At 44.0% G+C, this 11,518-nt stretch overlaps 1 pseudogene across 1 annotated transcript; it reads left to right on the forward strand.

The window, feature by feature from the left end:
- Nucleotides 1–1,840: 1,840 nt before the first annotated feature.
- Nucleotides 1,841–8,695, forward strand: LOC149325314 (domesticated amidase effector 2-like; annotated as a pseudogene). Its single transcript, XR_016286280.1, has 2 exons — nucleotides 1,841–2,810; nucleotides 8,312–8,695. The product of XR_016286280.1 is annotated as a domesticated amidase effector 2-like (transcript).
- The last annotated feature ends 2,823 nt before the right edge of the window (nucleotides 8,696–11,518 follow it).

An 11,518-nucleotide genomic window follows, 5' to 3' on the forward strand; every position in this document is an offset into this window, starting at 1 on the left:
GTTCGCAACATACGGTATGAATCATTTATCAAGGTAGCGTTGCATACAGACAAAAAGCAAGCACAGGGGACTTTAGGTACGTCCTGTGACCAAAATTTCAAAATGGTGATACTGCGTGTATCTCATCCCATATGTCACTGAATGCTCTTATCACTAGATGAAAAATTGATATTGTAATGAACATCGAATAGCTGTTGTTTTCTGGCGGCCACACCATTTCTACTTTTATTTCCAAAAGGTAAAGGTGTCCAAAATCATAAAACAGTATTATGCAGAGAATACACCTGATGTAAGCAGCCCAAATCTTTTTCCCACTTTCTCCCACTGGTATCGTCAGTCGGTCTTGAAAGTAAAAATAGAACAAAAATTTATCCCAGCCAAAGTTGCGAAAACTGGCAGGTTTGGAAACTTGATACGCTTGTCAACGCTTGGTTTGCATCAGAACATGTCTTCGAAGGACTATTTGCATAGAGGTTTACGCTTCAGTGAATGCAGTTAGGCACACAAAAGAGAATATAGGAACAAACCTGCCTCCTCGGGCTCAGCCAGTATGTAATACGTCAGATACTTCGATGTTAGCCTTTTATTTTTCTACTCTTTGTTATGCGTCCTCACTGTTATGTAGAACTCCACAATGTAAATTTATCAGTTAGACAAGTTGCTCTTTTCAACTTAGGAACACTAAGGACTAATCTCTAGCGAGAAATTACCGTACCCTAAGGATAATCATGGGGGCGTCAACCAAAAATGGCATTTTACAAGGTGTAGAAGGTTAAAAAACGGAATGCAGGTCCTGTCACCGTTGGTTGCTCTCAGGAGGACACTGTAATGGCACTATTAGCTTTTTAAAACTTTTTTTTTTCGTATCTTTGAGGTAAGGGCGCACCTCAATGCAGTTCCAACGTGTGATAACCAAGTACTTCGTCAATATTGCGATAGGCTTAGAGGTCCCGATCTCGAAAAAGTCCAGCGTCCGTGCGTCCATATCACGAAAAAGCAACTGGCACACCTGCCGCAGTGGGCAGGTGGAGACCTGCCCACAGGTTTGTGGATAATCTGCCCGCCCTGCCTGGTACCAGCGGAATTAATTGAAACAACTTCAATGCAATGGCCACCTGCCCATCGAGGCATTACGCGTAAGTTGACGGATCGAGAGGTAGACAACCTGGCTAAGAACCGTCAGGGCAAAAAGGGCTTTACGGGAGCTGGGATGAGTTACCTGGGTCTCACGTGCCCAACAGGAGGCTGTCATCACATCATCCACATGCCGGATAGGTGGCGCATCGCTCAACCGCAGCACCACGGCACCAGGAGTGGTATGAGAACTCCCAATGAGCTACGTGATTCAAAGGGGCCTAACGTCGTCAACACCACGTTACCACCAGTAAACCAATTATATCACTACAGAATTGAAAAATCTGAGGAGTGTCCAAATTTTGGAAGATGGCCCAAGTAAAGAATTGCAAGGGACCGCCGTATTTTTGAAGTTGGCCCTCCCCAGAAAATAGATTCAGGAGGATAAATGGGATAAATGCGCCCGAATAATATAGCGATAATCCAATGGAACATAGACAAATGTTCTGAAAGATGCTAATTCAAAGATACCATATAAGTCGGCAATAAAGTCGGTTCCAACAGGAAGGATATCCGACACTGATTGTGGACACCACAGCAGGAAATCTACATGCTATCCCATTTTGAGTTTTAAGAATGTGACTGAGTAGGCCCCCAACATCTTTTTTTTTATTATTCGCAGGTTTCCTCCAAAGTTCGGAAAAGGGTCTAATAGAGTCACATGTTCGCAAACAACCGTATCTGGCGTTTTGAAATCGTTGCAAAACTCGTCCCATTTCACAAATACTTCAAATGAATGAAAAAAATGTACCAAGTAAGCCTAGTTGCTATACATGGGCTTTTGATGCATTATGACCTCGCAGCACGGCTGTAAACGGCGTTAAGTCGGTTTATGTATGTCGGACGTCCACGCAAGGTTTCTTCAAACCGCTTATTGCAAGTAACGATAAACAGCGACCACGTATCCATGAAAAAAATGTTTATGTACGAGATGGCGCACATGGAAGCTTGACAGGTATTTTGCATTCAACCATGTTTCTCAGTTACTGCTACATGCGTTTGGGATTGTTATTAGAATAACAATGTTGTTGAGTGTTTGAAAAGTGGGAAAGTCGCGGTGACTTTGAGAAACAAGGAAAGGAGTTGCTCGTCAGTAATTTATTTCTAAGGGCCATATCAAGAGCAAAGCATTTGGGAGAAGTTACGCTTTGTAATAATCATTCTAAATTTCAGCCCAAGATTGAATTTCGGAGCATTAAGAGCGTTGTTTTAGGAGAAAATCCAGTAAGGAGGGCAAAAAAAGTGAGCAGTTAGCTACCGGCGCTGTTATGCACGTTACCGTGTGCACTCTCTATAGGCCAAGAGTGCACACCGTGTGAGACTATCCCGGGTAGCCTGTAATACGTTACGCTTATTCCATGCATGCTCCACGCACCGCGGACCGAAGTGAGCGGAGGCTTCGTCTGTGAGTACCCAAGGCCGTGCATTGGCACATACAAGGACCTGAGCACCCCGACCGAACTGAGTGCACGGCTCTGGTGAAGCTCATATGCCCGGGTCTACACCTCAACACAACACACGCGTGGGTAGCCGGTGAGCCTGTCTTCCCCAGCTGCAACATCGCCCAATGGACAGCCATCGCCACTTTCTTGGGACCCGGCGGCAACTATAATGCGCCACCAAACTGGAGCCAGCATGCAGCTGTCTTTGACAGCTGTACGAACGGTGGAATCAACGTGAGTGAAGCCAATGCAAAAGAGAAAGAACATGAAAAAAAAAGGCAGTGTGCAGGGTTCTTGAAAATTAACTTAATAAATCTATTTTTTAGGCTTCTTGAAGCTAAGGAATAAAACAACTTCGTTATCCCTTTCATTCCCAAATTGTGAGCTGGCAGATTAAAAGTCATTGCCTCTGAAATATTTTACAGTACACGCCGAAATTCAAAATACAGCATAAAAAATACTTTGTGCCTATAAAATTGGAGATGGCGCTGTTTCACTAATTGGCAACAGCTAGAATTTTGTTCATTTCGGGCTGCTAGACCGATCAGTGAGATGCTCTAGAAGGCGCAGACACAGTAAACTATTTTATATTCTCAAGAATGCCTTCCTATTATTCCCTAAGTAATCGCAATATGAGCGACGAGGATTTCCCGAAGGCTTGCGTAAAGTCGCATATCTGCGTCCTACTTTTTTGGCTCAGCTTGCTCAAAGAGACGTCAAGAATTTCCACAGGAAGCGGCCGCTACTGAAAACTTATGGGCATGAAAGTTTTACATGCAGGGTCCATATAGCAATGAGTAAACGCCTAGAAACGGCATGTACCTTACTTCTGAACGTGGGCGTTGCAGGGCAAGAAAAGACACCTTAATTTCTGGCAAATTTCTGCAGCATTTAATATAATTTACTGGTCTGTGCGTACACCATGTTGCTTCTTTTCGGTATGGCTTTGAGATATCACAGGATAAGATGTAGTTTGAACCTTGCGTCATATATTGTTCGCACTGGAAATTATATACAAGAAAGAATTCAGAGAAAAGCCTTTTTGTCCCTCTTTTGGCTACGACAGCCATCGATAGACATCGATAGATGAAAAAGGATATGACCTCCACTTCCTTAAAAAATTCGTGCTTTTAAAGCGAAAGGATTTAATGGCTCATGCTCGAGGTGTTCGTCCATGCTTCCGGTGTCCATCCATGGCTGGAATTGTGCCAACTGTGGCCTGTCCTACGCACAGCATTGCAACCTCCTCCGTAATTTTTATTCCTCAAAATAATTTTCTTCATCACGATTCCTCTTTCTGTTTCTGCTTTCACTCCCACTCCCTCCAATCCTCTACAAACGGATGACGAATGTCCACCGAGATATGCGAGACCGTTAGTGCGTAATTTCCTTTCGTCAGATACAATTTTAATTTTCTTCATTACGGCCCCTCTTCCTCTTTCTTCTTTCACTCTCACTTCCTCCGTTCCTGCAACAGCTTATACGGCCGCATCAACAACACAACAGCGCGATTCAGGCGTCCATTGACCCAGGGACTTCCTTTCCTTAATATGATCGGAGTGTAAAGCATCAACGCCAACGCGAATGAACACAATGAACGCCGAACTGGTAAGGGCGACGGCGACGCCGCGAAACGGGCGCCACAGAGCTGCTCTCTAAATCAGCTGCCAGCGGTGGTCGCAGTGAGGTGGCAGGGGGTGCTCTTCCCGAGCAACCGCAAGGTAACGGGGAGAGGTTTCTGTCAAAGAAACATGGATGGTAACTGAGAATAGGGATTTTAATGCTAGCGAACTGAAAACAGTCCATTGTAGGCAGTTGAAGATGGGATGCTCAATATTCTAGCTGCACTAGACCAATCACTTCACTGGGGGATCCCGGGGGGGGGGGGGGGGGGGATATCAAAATGAAGCTCTCGGCTGTGAGCTGCACTTTGCAGAGCTATAACTGAAATAAGAAAAATTACAAGGGACACGTATTACGTCACGTAAGACTGAGAAATGCTCCATGTTCGGCAAATCGTAATGTGAACGTTTATTTTGCATCGGAAATACTCTTTCTTTTAAACATGGAGGAGAGATTGTGCTCGAAAAACTAGTCACCCTGCATGCGCAATGCCTTGTGGCCTCGAGCGTACCAGAAGCTTGCAAAAACGCTAACATTATCTTAATTCATGAGAAAGGAGACGTCAAGGACTTGAGTTACAGACCGATCAGCTTACTGTCCGTTGCCAACCAGGTGTTTACTGAGGTAATACTAATACAGTGAGGACAACCTTACACTTCAATCAACCGAATGATGAGGCAGGGTTTCGGAAAAGATGCTCGACAATAGACCATATTCATGCTATCAATCAGGTGATAAAAAAATGCGAAGAGTATAACCGACCCCTACATATAGCCTTCATTGATTACGAGAAAGAATTTGACTTAGTGCCTCAGCAGTGATGCAGGCTTTGCGAAATCGGTAGATATCTATAACGACGGCGCAGCTACCACAGTACTTCATAAAGTCATCAATAAAATTGCAATAAGCAATAAGAAAGACACTATCTCGCCGATGCTATTCACTGTCTGTTTACAGGAGGCATTCCGGGGACTGGAATCGGAACAGTTGGGAATAAGAGTTAATGGAGAATACCTTAGTAATTTGCGATTCGCTGATGACATTGGCTTGCTAAGTCACTAAGGACTTGCACTGCAAAGCATGGAGCAGAACGGTGGGGCAAAAAATTAACGTGCAGAAAACCAAAGTAATATTCAACAGTCTAGCAAGAGAATAGCAGTTCGCAACTTATGGCGTGGTACAGGAAGAAGTAAGAGAACATGTCTGTTTAGGGCAGGTAGTGGCAGCTGATCGGGATCATGAGAAGGAAAAATCTAGGAGAATAAGATTGGGGTGGAGAGCATATGGCAGGCTCTCTCAGATCATGAATGGCAGTTTACCAATATCCCTCAACAGAAAAGTATACAACAGCTGCATCTTGCCGGTACTCACCTATGGGGCAGAAACGTTGAGGCTAACAAAGAGTGTTCAGCTTAAGTTAAGGACAACGCAGCGAGCTATGGAAAGAAAAATGATAGGTGTAACGTTAAGAGATCAGAAGCGGGCGGAGTGGGTGAGAGAACAAACGCGGGTCAATGATATCCTAGTCGAAATCAACAGGAAGAAGTGGGCTTGGGCAGGGCATGTAATGCGGAGACAAGATAACCGCTCGTCCTTAAGGGTAACGGAGTGGATTCCAAGAGAAGGCAAGCGTAGCAGGGGATGGCAGAAAGTTAGGTGGGCGGATAAGATTAAGAAATTTGCGGGAATACAGTGGCCGCAACTGGCAAAAGACAGGGTTGAGTGGAGAGACATGGTATAGGCCTTTGCCCTGCAGTGGGCGTAGTATGGCTGATGATCATGATGGTTAATACGCACTGCTGTTTAATACTTTTGATGTAGTCGCTTCGAAATATTCGACAGAATGAAGACCTGTTAACAAGAAAAGAGGAAAATATTACTGCTTAAGGCTTAGAACGGTTATGTTAACGAAAGCTTCACGCCCGATGTGTGTCCAATACAGCGTGGAACAGAAAGCCACTTGCCGTGCTTGTGGCCTCGAGAGGAATTCGAACCTGCGGTGGAAGGAACAAACAAGATCAGGCTGCCGCTGCTGAAGACCACGCGACCATCGCCACAACCTTTCTTGGTGTCTTAAACTGTCAGTTAGTAGCATGGTGCATTAGAAATTGTTGCCTGAGTCAACTTCGATCTGTGTGCGATAGAGTTCAACGACAAAAGCCCACGACTGCTCCCACATGCCCTCAAATATTGACCGCGTGTTCGATTTGAAGTACGCTTGATTGGCACTTGATGATACGCTTGACCCAATTTTAGATCTCATTTCAACAAACTGGACACTCTCGACAGTGATTGTCCTAAAATAAGAGAAGATGACAAGCAGCTTTTACACCACGTGTTAAACTGCCAGTCTGTATTGCTGTGGGACCAGTTAGCGCAGCTGCGCGGGGAGGCGGCCACAAATCCATGGCGGTCGAGCTGGTTTACGTGAGTGCGCAGAGAGGGTGCCACGAGTCAATGTTTTCATGAAACCTTCCTCGATGGGTAATGAAATCGGAGCCGACTTTTCAACGGTTCCCTCTCCGCATCAATCGCGCTGATCGCCAATGAATTTTGAAAATAAATCCATCGTATAAATCCTAGTGGCAGTGAAGAGAGGTCCTCCTGATATGCCATTCTTTCTCCTTGGAACCAGTTTTTAGGCGAGAAGTTGGTGTCATTAAAACATGTTGCGCATGAGTTGCACGTGAAATGAGTTGCACAACACTGCTAACCCGCCGCGATGGCTCAGGGGTTGCGGTGCTCGGCTGCTGACCCGAAAGACACGGGTTCGATCCCGGCTGCGGCGGCCGAATATCGATGAAGGCGAAATTCTAGAGGCCTGTGTACTGTGCCATGTCAGTGCACGTTAAAGAACCCCAGGTGGTCGAAATTTCATGGGAGCCCTCCACTACGGCGCCCCTCATAGCCTGAGTTGCTCCGGGACGTTAAACCCCAAAAAAACAATAAACCTAAAACAACACTGCTCTCACACTGAATCTAAAGCCTCGACACCTATCTTAGAGTAGCTGTCCTGTCTAAAATGGGTTTATTTTTGTTCGTTTATGATGCATGGGTACATCGGCTCGTTTGTGAGTCAGTGCGGTTATGCCGAATGGTGCTGTAAGACAAAACCAGCACAAGTGGTCTGATGACATATACATGAGAATGCAAAACACAAGACGACCAAAAATATTTCATGCTTAATTCAGCTTACCTCTAAACTTATGACTGAGTTCGGGAGGTACCTAGAAAGCAGTCTCTCACACACCTCTACTCAAGAGTATCATGCACTTACCTGGACCCCACGTTTTATCGTTGCCTTCCTCGGCGCACCCCCAGGCATGTTGGCCGTGTGAACGCGAACCCGCAGTTCGCAGATTTTGCAGCGCAGAAGAGCGACAAAAAATTAGCCAATAGTGTGCGGCCCGCACCAGGAGTGCCTGCTCATTCTCAAATTGTTTAATTATTGAATATCAGTAGAGTAGTGCTCTAATCAACTGTAGCATTTGGATGAGTAGAGAGCAGTCAGTATTATTAACGATTTGTAATGCTACGAAATTCCGCACCACACCACAGGCCTGGTCGGCAACGACTGCAATATGGGGACGCATGCGATCGAGAGAGTATATCTGAGCCTGTCTCTAAAGCTGAAGAATAAGTGAGACGAACGCTACGTTATACGCACAAGTAAGACGAATTCAACAAGCGCTGCTAGGAGCATCTTTCACTCGTCCTAGAATACGCTATAAATATGATTAATCTGTGATTTGGAAAGCATTTTTCTGAACTATGAGTATGGTGCATCAAGTATGCCACGTGGTAAGTGGCTGTTTAAAAATCAACCGATGGTGTACTAGAAAAACCTGCATGCCTTTTATTTATGTGCACCGTGAATAACGAGGCATGCGTGGTTTTTATGTCAGAAATAAAACAATGCAGGTAGAAAATAAGAATTTGCCTACTTTGGCACGAAAAAGCATTGCAGATGTAGTTTTGAACCTGATTTCATAGCAGAGATGCGTATCTCTGCAAAAATGTAATATCGACAAATCATGCAAGAAGAAATGTTTTAAATCTGAAACATTGCCAAGGCTTCCATGTGAATAGAAACAAAATTGTTATCTTTTCAGGTTTACGACCAAAACAACAGACATGCTATCAAGAGAACCTTCTTCAGCGACATGGGAGACGCCAACGACGTTAACAACGCTCGCAAGTACCACGTCATTGAGCTTCGGGGGCGTTAAATCAAGACGCGGACACAGCAAGACGCACAGGCATGAGGCTGCCCGTGTAGAGATGGAAATGCTTTACTTCTTCCAGCATTTTATGCCTTTTATATGTATCACTTACGCTTTGGCTATTGTATGCTTTCTCTTGAATAGATCTGCGCACCCTCTGACCTCTCCTCTATGCTGCACATGTCACATGCACTTCTTCTCTCGTAGTACCCGAGACCCAGTCAGACAGCTCCTGTGTCACTGCTGGCCTCAACTATGTGTCAAAATTATGTACTCGCAAAAACAATAAACCAAGTTATACAAAATCATGCAGCGATGCAGTGGTCAATACGCAACTTATCCCGGTGCCTTATGCTAAAATTGCCTGAGGATAGAGGAATTACGGTTCGTAAGGTGGCCAAATATTGGAGCGACGAAATGTGCAAACCAGCTTTCTATGAACTAATATTTATCAGTTTAATTGTCTTCGGGGTTTTCTACAGGAATCGGAATCAACGGAGTGCCTAAATTTTTACGCGGAAGAGTGTCGTTGAGAGTACAACGGAAGAAGAAGAAGAAGAAGAATAAGAAGTTTATTCACATCACATTACATGATGCAGGAAGCCTGCAGAAAAAGCTGCCAGAAGCCAGCTTGACAGGGCCGCAGGCCCCCTTTCATTGGCAGTTGGCGGAATGTCGTAAAAAAAAGTTTATACACAGCATATTTTATCACAACATGTAAAGAAAAAAAAGTGGAAAAGAAACAACATATTACAAGAAAAAACGCTAAAACATATATACTGTTACCACATTTCAGTGTAACACGTACTCACATTTTTAATACATTCATGGGGAAATATTAGACACAAAATCTCGTTTTACTTCGTTTTGAAAAGATCGCGCAGTGCTTTGAAAGTTATATTGTCGAGTTGGATATTTTTAGCTTGCAAACTGTTTAGTAATCGGGGTAACTTGTTTTGCAGCATTTGTAGACCGCATGTAGTTCTATTTGTGTTAACCTTCCATGGTTCAAAATGACGCGTCTGGTATGAAACTACATTATTTTCTAGCTGAGCTATGTTCTGAATAGTACAATTGTTACATTTAGTTTCTTGTTTGAACAACTTGCAAAGCCGGTAGTCATAGGATTTTGTTACTGGAATTACATTGTATTTTTTAAATAATTCATGTGTGTGGTAGTGCATTGGTACGTTTTCGACAGCTCTTAAAAACTTTTTTTGGAGAATGAGCACTCTGTCTATATTAGATTTAGTAGTCGATGCCCATACCAAGTGACAATAATTAAGTCTAGGGGAGAAAAGACCATTATAAATCAGCATCAGAATGTGGCGAGGGAATGCATGGCGATTTCGCGAAACAATGCCTACTATTTGTGATAGTTTTTTTGTAATATAATCTATGTGGGCATCCCATGACATTGTGTTTTGAAAAATGACACCCAGAGTTTTAAAACTAGACACAATCTCTACAGGAGTTGACCGTAGTGTAATTGTGTTTTGTGTGTCTATGTTTTTGTTCCTAGTATGATACAAAACTGCTTTAGTTTTATCAGCATTAATCTTCAAGCTATTTTTTTGGGTCCATTCATCAAGCTTAGCAAGCGCTACATTTGCTGCAGCTATTAGGTGATCACTTGATTCTCCTGTGAAAAACACGCTTGTATCATCCGCATAATTCACAAAAGTAGCGGATGGAGCGATACCGTAAACATCGTTCACGTACAAATTGAACAAAAAGGGGCCCAGGATGCTGCCTTGCGGCACACCCTGGGAAACATGAAGTGCATCTGATAAAGAATCACCAATGGCTACAATTTGGGTACGATGTTTAAGGTAGGACTCCATAAGAACACCGGCCTTTCCGCGAATGCCATAATGTTGTAACTTCCTAATAAGTATTGCGTGGCTGATAGTGTCGAATGCTTTCGAGAAGTCAATGTAAAGGCCCAAGACTAGCTTACCTTTCTCCAAACCACTTAAAATGTGTTCTTTCTCCGTCAAGAGGGCAAGTTCAGTGCTAAATCCTTTGCGGAAACCGAACTGGCTACTAGCTAGCAATTTGTGCTTTTCTTGAAATGCTGTCAATCGGTTTAAAATAGCTTTTTCAAAGACTTTGGAAAAGACCGGGAGAATCGATATGGGCCGATAATTTCCCATATCATTTTTGTCACCTTTCTTATATAGCACGCTTACTCGAGCGACCTGCATTTTGGGCGGAAATATGGCCTGCTGAAAGCATAAATTAAGTACATGCATTAAGCATGGAGCGAGATAATGTGCAACGTGTTTGATTGGTTTCACCTGAATTCCATCTACGTCTTTGGCACTGCTATTTCTTAAATTCAGAATTATGCTTGCAGTTTCTGTTTCACTTACTGGAGTCAGAAACACCGAGTTATCATTACGCGGAAAGTTTGCTAGGTCATTGGAGCAAATGGCGGTGTTACCTTGAACAAAATGTTGGTTGAATGCGTTCGCGAGGGTTTCTCCTGTTAACTCAGCATCATGTCTTTTTATCTGGTGTAGCCATTTTAGCTATTTATCAGTGTACAAGGAATTGTTATGAATTAGGGGATGCCTTCCGAAAAGCAAAGGGGTGTGTAGACTCTTCCCAGGGTGTTTGTAGGGAAATCACTTTTTGCTCTCATGCATCCGCAAGACTGCCTACGAAAGTTTAATGAAAGCTATGTTTTTGGCAAGTTGGTTCCGATCTAGTAAAGGTGTGCACTTGCGCGAAAAAACAGGACAAAAAAGAAGGAACACATACGACATGTACATCGTATGTGTCAAAACAGCCGCGCTCAGGGCACCACTGGGCTCTCTATATGAAGCTTTGGAACCACTGAAAGGTGTTAACACGAGAGCGTTAACGCCTCTTGTCCAGAAAATCCGGTATCGTCCTTGTCGGCGTTGTTGGCGTTGGTGCTATGAGCGAAAACTACGTTATGAGCAAGGTGGTGCCAGAGAGCAAGATAGGAGGCAGGTGGGACACCTATGTCACGTGACCTTTCGGCGTCAGCACAACCTGCCCACCGGGTAGTGAGCAAACTGCATACCGCGGCAGGTGGCGGTAAATAACTGATTGGTCTCTTGGGAG

The sequence above is a fragment of the Amblyomma mixtum genome, chromosome 10 (assembly GCF_055824585.1).
Source record: "Amblyomma mixtum isolate Tamu chromosome 10, ASM5582458v1, whole genome shotgun sequence".
Lineage (NCBI taxonomy): Eukaryota > Metazoa > Arthropoda > Arachnida > Ixodida > Ixodidae > Amblyomma > Amblyomma mixtum.